Source organism: Myotis lucifugus, unplaced genomic scaffold (genome assembly GCF_000147115.1).
Source record: "Myotis lucifugus unplaced genomic scaffold, Myoluc2.0 scaffold_82, whole genome shotgun sequence".
Lineage (NCBI taxonomy): Eukaryota > Metazoa > Chordata > Mammalia > Chiroptera > Vespertilionidae > Myotis > Myotis lucifugus.
In genome coordinates, this window is record NW_005871130.1 from 2,129,332 (window position 1) to 2,135,998 (window position 6,667).

At 36.0% G+C, this 6,667-nt stretch overlaps 1 non-coding gene across 1 annotated transcript; it reads right to left on the reverse strand.

Moving 5' to 3' along the window:
- Positions 1 to 350: 350 nt before the first annotated feature.
- Positions 351 to 454, reverse strand: LOC111826469. The gene has a single exon (XR_002829797.1). It is a non-coding gene; the product is annotated as a U6 spliceosomal RNA (small nuclear RNA).
- Between the last annotated feature and the right edge of the window lie 6,213 nt (positions 455 to 6,667).

The following is a 6,667-nucleotide window of genomic DNA, read 5'->3' on the forward strand; positions in this document are numbered from 1 at the left end:
GACCTGTCATTATGATAAATACTCTTGATGTTAAAATTTTGTTCACATTCTTCTTTCTGTCCTTGGGTTTGCTTTCTTAAAACAGAATTGCTATGTAAATAGTATCTACATTTCCAAGCTTTTTAATAGCTAGCAAAATCACTCTTCAGAAATATTGCATGAAATGTCACTTCTACAGATAGTGTATCCAAATGACAACTATTACTGAGTGGTGTGTGTGTGTTTTTACATTTTTACATTTTGGACTAATTTAAAAATGTATGTCACTTGCACTTGCATTTCTTTGGTTTTTAATGAGGGCACATTGATGTAAACGTATTTTAGACCTATTTATATGCTTTCCTTTTTAAAAAAATATGGAATGTTTCACAAATTTGCATGTCATCCTTGCTTAGGGGCCATGCTAATCTTCTCTGTATTGTTCCAATTTAAGATGTGCCCCTGAAGCTAGCACTATGTCCTTTTGTTAATTGTTGGAGATATTACAGCATATCATTTTAAATATTTCCCTTTTTAAAATCGTAACTCAGATCTAATCCTTCATGTCTAATGTCTGTGGATAGACCTCCATTATGTCTCCTCTCTTCCTGGCATCCAAGTTGCTAGACGTGATTAGCTTCATGATATGTAATACACAAATAAATTGTAAATGACTATGCAACTGAGATCATGAGTCCAAATATGCCATTGTACTTTTTAGCAAGGGACATATAAATGTTCATCATTACATCCAGTTTGCCAAGCAAATAGACCAAAATAGTTAAATATAATTAAACATTTATGAGTTAGATAACGGCATAGCAGTTCCTTCTAGATGGGACTGGGAGGTAAACATGGCCAATCTAAGTTTACCTCTGCCAATGTTTATTTACTTATTGGTTGATTCTCTGGCAGTCAGTAAGTAATTGGAATAAAATCAGGAAAAAGAAAGAGAGAGAGAGAGATTCCAAAACCCCGGTCTCTTGCATGGAATTAGGGGAGTGTGCAGGCTGGCAAATAGCTGAATACAGTGACTGTATTCTCTCCAACACAGAGCCATGCTTTTAAATGGTAGATTCTGGCAAAAAGTGTGTCCGAGCCCACTCTAACTATGTCATGATGACTTTGGAGTAAAAAATTGGATGGATAGGAAAACAGGCAGTCTGTGGACCTTAATCTGAAAAAAAAAAATGAAATCCCCTCCTCTGTGAGAATGAAGTCCTCTCCTCTGTGAGATCTGTCTTCTCAGGTCACTTTCAATTGCCAAATAGAAAAACTGATGCATTAACTCAGAAAAACACTAAATCAAAAAAACCCCGAAACTTCTACTTGGAATAATATGTAATAAGTGATATTTGGTCAAGCAGGTCTGGGTGTTGCTGCAAAGATGTTTTTTTAGATGAGATTAATATTTAAATCAGGAGAGTTGAGTAAAGCAAATTACCCTCCATAATGTTTGTGATATCATCCATTTGGTTGAAAATCTTAAGAAAAAGAGAACTCCCACCCCTGAGGAAGAGGGATACACCAGAAGAACATTTTCAGACTCTCCCTGCAGTATCAAATCTTCCCTGGTTATTTTTGGCCAGTTTTCTCTCCCTCTTTCTGTCTTCCTTCCTTTTTCTCCCCAACACACACACACACACACACACACACACACACACACCCTGTTGGATTTGTTTCTCTGGTGAACCCTCACTGCTATTACTATATAAATATTATTTTAACCCAATTGATCTATTGACTTAATGTAATTCCAGTAAAAATATTGCCAAGGTTCATGTGTGTGTGTGTTTGCATAATTGAAAAACATATATTAAAATTTATGAGAAGGTTCAAAGGACTTAGAATAAGAGAACAAGGTGAAGGAATTTTTCTTAATCTTTATCAAGAATTAATGTGTCATTTTTATGAATTAGGATAATGCAATATTAGGACAAGGATAAGCAAATGGATGGAAAAATAAAGAGCCCCAAAAGGGACAAATCCCAAATTGAGATTTGATTGATGACAAACCCGGATTTGCAAGTGAGCACGGAAATATGGTGTGTACAATGAATGATATTGGGTCAATTCAGAATCCACATGGAAAATTAAAACTGGACTTAAACCTATCTCAAAGTAATGCTTATATATTAAAATTCAGAAACAACATTTTCAAAGACAATATAGAAATACAGCTTTATGACCTATGATAAGAAAGGACTTCTTATATAAGGATAAATACAATTGATATGAATACATTTACATACATTAAAATTAAGGACTTTGGCTTCTGAGAAAATCAGAAATAACATCTTTTAGTAGAGCCATTGTCATTGTTAACCAAGAACATGTATAATGTACCTGACAAATAGAATAATATTTGTCTTTTGGTTTTGAAGTCTGTCCCTTCTTCTTGAAGAGGAGTTATTCAAGGAAAATTTAAGAGCAAGAAGGTGGAGTCATGGCAGAGCCAGCAGGACAGTGACTTCCCTCTTCCCATGGCAGGGTGTCCAGGCAGCCGCCAGGCCAATGCCAGGTGAAGGGAGACAACTTTTAAGAAATTATGAAATATACTGAACTGATATAAGTCCTGGAATTGAAGAAAAATCTAAGCTGGCGGTTGGACATCCTTAGTGCTGCCACAGAAGCGGGAGAGGCTCCCGCCACCACCGCTTTGCTCGCCAGCCATGAGCTTCTGGTTGAGCAGTGCTCCCCCTGTGGGAGCGCACTGACCACCAGGGGCAGCTCCTGTGTTGAGCGTCTGCCCCCTGGTGGTCAGTGTGCATCATAGCGACCAGTCCTTTCACTGTCAGGCCTATACCAATTCTCCAACATCCCCAGAGGGGTTGCAGGTTGTGAGAGGGCGCAGGCCAGGCCTAGGGACCCCACCAATGCATGATCAGGGCCGGGGAGGGACGCGGGAGATTGGCCAGCCAGGGAGGGACCGCAGGAGGGCTCCAGGGCCTGTCTGGCCCATCTGGCTCAGTCCCATTGGTTGGACCCCAGCAGCAAGCTAACCTACTGGTAAGAGTGTCTGCCCCCTGGTGGTCAGTGCATGTCACAGCAAGCAGTTGAGCGGCCTTAGTATATCATTAGCATATTATGTTTTGATGGGTTGAATGGCTGACCAGACGACCGGACACTTAGCATATTAGTCTTTTATTATATAGGATGGATCAGCACAAATATCAATTCTTCTAAAAGCGCATACTGAAGTAGTCACTAAAGAACTCAACACCAGAAAAACAAACCACCTAATTAAAATGTGGGAAGAGGAACTGAATAGACACTTCTCCAAAGAGGACATACATACGGCCAACATTACTAATCATCAGAGAGATGCAAATCAAAACCACAAGGAGATGATACCTGAGGTCTGCCAGAGTGGCTATCATCAATAAATCAACAAACAATAAGTGTTGGTGATGATGTGGAGAAAAAGGAATGCTCATGCACAGTTGGTGGGAATATAGATTGGTAGAACCACTTTGGAAAACAATATGAAGGGTCCTCAAAAAAATAAAAAAATGGAACTGAAATAAGTCAGACAGAGAAAGAAAAATACATATTATTTCACTTATATGTGAAATCTCTAAAACAAAGAAAATAGAAACAGACTACTGATACTGAGAACAGACTGATGGATACCAGAGGGGAAGGAGGTTGGGAGTCTGGTTGAAAAAGATGAAGGGATTAAGAAGTACAAATTGGTAGTTACAGTATAGTCACAGGGTTATAAATCACAGCTTATAGAATATAGTCAATATTATTGTAATGACTAAGTACAATGCCAGGTGGGTACTGGAAATATCAGGGGGACCACTTTGAAGTATATGATTGTCTTACCACTATGCTGTACACCTGAAACTGATACAGAATAATATTGAATGTAAACTGTATTTTAAAAATTAAAAAAATAATTAAAAAGTAAAAAATAAAAGCACATACTGAGTATGGCACGAGTATTAAGAGATTTAAAGTTGCCAAAGCCGGTTTGGCTCGGTGGATAGAGCGTTGGCCTGCGGACTGAAGGGTCCCAGGTTCGATTCCGGTCAAGGGCATGTGCCTGGGTTGCGGGCGCGTCCCCGGTGGGGGATGTGCAGGAGGCAGCTGATCCATGTTTCTAACTCTCTGTCTCTCTCCCTTCCTCTCTGTGAAAAATCAATAAAATATATTTAAAAAAAAGAGATTTAAAGTTATAAAATTAAAATGTTTATAAATCTGGCCTATTAGGTGGGATTCATGCTTTAACAGATCTATCTGCTTTTTATGTTTTTACTGTTGCTGAGTTTGACCTGGTTTCTGACAATGGAACTGTAGCCTAACATCTGACTCATTCAACAAGTCCATCCCCTTTGCACAATCCCCTAGGAGCATCATTTGTCCAAGGTGAGACACCAGATTGTTGAGCTGAGATCATGGATGGAAGCATGTTTAGACTCCACTCATTCTGGTCTGTTCAATAGGGAATCTCCACTCAGAATATTTAGCAAAAGTTAACTGAGCATTGGCCAAAAGAGCAGGTACAGGTGAATTAAGCATGAAAGAGAATTATATAGATACATTTATAGATACATTTATGGGGTTGCAAAACTTGTTGTTATATATATTTTTAATTTTATATTTAATTGTAAGAAATTCATTGGTAAATATATGTACTAGTAATTGTTATTAGGAACATTGTTTGAGTGTTTGTTACATGTTTATCTTTACTAGTACTAACAGTTAGACCAGTGACTGTTCTTTAAGTACCAGGAAAACCGCCACTGAACATTGCTTCATCTCTCATACTTGAATATTATGCAGACCCCTGTTAATTAAAGAGGAAAGTGCATACCTCAAATATCCCAGAGGGCTTCATTCATGCCTTCTCTAGTTTTAGAGGCTGACCTAAAAAAAAACAGGAAATTACCATTAAAAATACTTTTCAACTTATAAAATATCTTACTTTTTCAAAAACCAAAATTTCAAACATTCTCAAAGACTTCATGAACCATTTATCTATCTCCATGAACCAAAGCTTAAGAAAACTGGTTTGCCTCATTCTCTGTTTAGAAGTTTTCAGCAAATGAATGGTGTTAGGTACCCACTCTCATCTGAGGAAGCTGGAACTATAATGAAATGACAGACATGGATTTTAGACAATTCAGACCTACTTTCCATCTATTGCTCAGGTGAGTGTTTTGGCCTATAACCATTTCATTATAAATTAAAGGGTATATTTTTGGCAGCTAATGAAAGGCTCAATTTTAATTCATCTAATAGTCTCCTTAATGGTATCTAATTAGAAAATCTGTTAAGGGTTCATGATGTTACATTCTTCATTTGTTTTTTCTCATTAAATTAGCATTAAGGTACTCTTATTAAAAGTTCATTACTAACGGTTCTATATATATGTAATTTCTACATATGTGTGTAACTTTTATGATGCTAGAATATGCTTCCTAAGTAGGCTGAATGAACTTGTTCTTTTTCTTTTAGTTAATAATTAAATTAATCTTATTAAGGATTTAGAATCTCCTTTTCCTTTCTTTCTCAGAAAATCTCTAAATTGGAGTACCTCCATAGAAGTTCTATCATTAACTAGATATTTCAGGTGACAATGACTCAATGATCAAAGTGATGATGTAATGAGGATACAAATATATGATGTCTTTTTTTTCTTTAAGAATTCAGTTATGCATTAGTATTACAGTAATGAGGCTTTGAAATATCTTCTTGAAGAAAAAGAAACCAATTTTATCTCCAGCTTATAAAATTTACAAGGCCCAAAGACTCATTATTAATTATACTTAATGGATTTTTCAAAACATCAATGAAAAACTCTCTCTAATGTAATATATGTGTTTCAGTTCCTGTAGTGATTTTCTTTAGTCATACAAATGACAAAATATAAGGATTCAAGTGAGGTTCTAACTTTTTTTCCACATGAAACTACCATATTAATATTTTCACTTGTAAAGATATACCTAACTTCAATGTATATCTAGTTTTACCATGGAACATAGATTATAAATTCAGTAAAAATCCATCATACATATGTATTTAACTCTCCCAATTAATGTCACAAGATTTCAGAATTAATACATTCTATTAAGCATCCCCTAGTGTAAATAAATTAAGTTCATTAGGAAACAATGAACTCATTCTGGTCACTGATTTATCATTTTCTTTGAATTAATATTGGTATAAAAATATCACATAAGCCTATATTACCAATTTCTACATGAATCTATAAAAATAAAACACATTTGTGCTTTCCAGCCCAACTCTAGTCCTGTATTCATATTGTTATTTATAATGTAAAACCAATACTTACTACTGTGTCTGCCATGGTTCTAAGTACTTTAAATGATTTAATGCTTACCAGAGCTATATTTGGAAAGTATTAATACTATCCCCCGCTTATTGATTAGGAAAATGAATCACAAAAATCTTTCATTCAAATTGCCCACACAGCTAATAAATACAGAGCTGGGATCTGAACCCAGGTCACCTGTATCCTTCATCACTATTGACACCCAGACAAACAAATGTTCCCACTTTCTTTGTCATCATCACTGATCAACACATGGTTCAATCCATCCTGATAACACCCACTAGAGTGCCTTCAAATTTATGACCTGAATATCCTGTTAAATAAATGTGTGAAGGCAAAGTTATTTCAAACAATATTATTTAAAATTGTTAAAACTAACTTGTT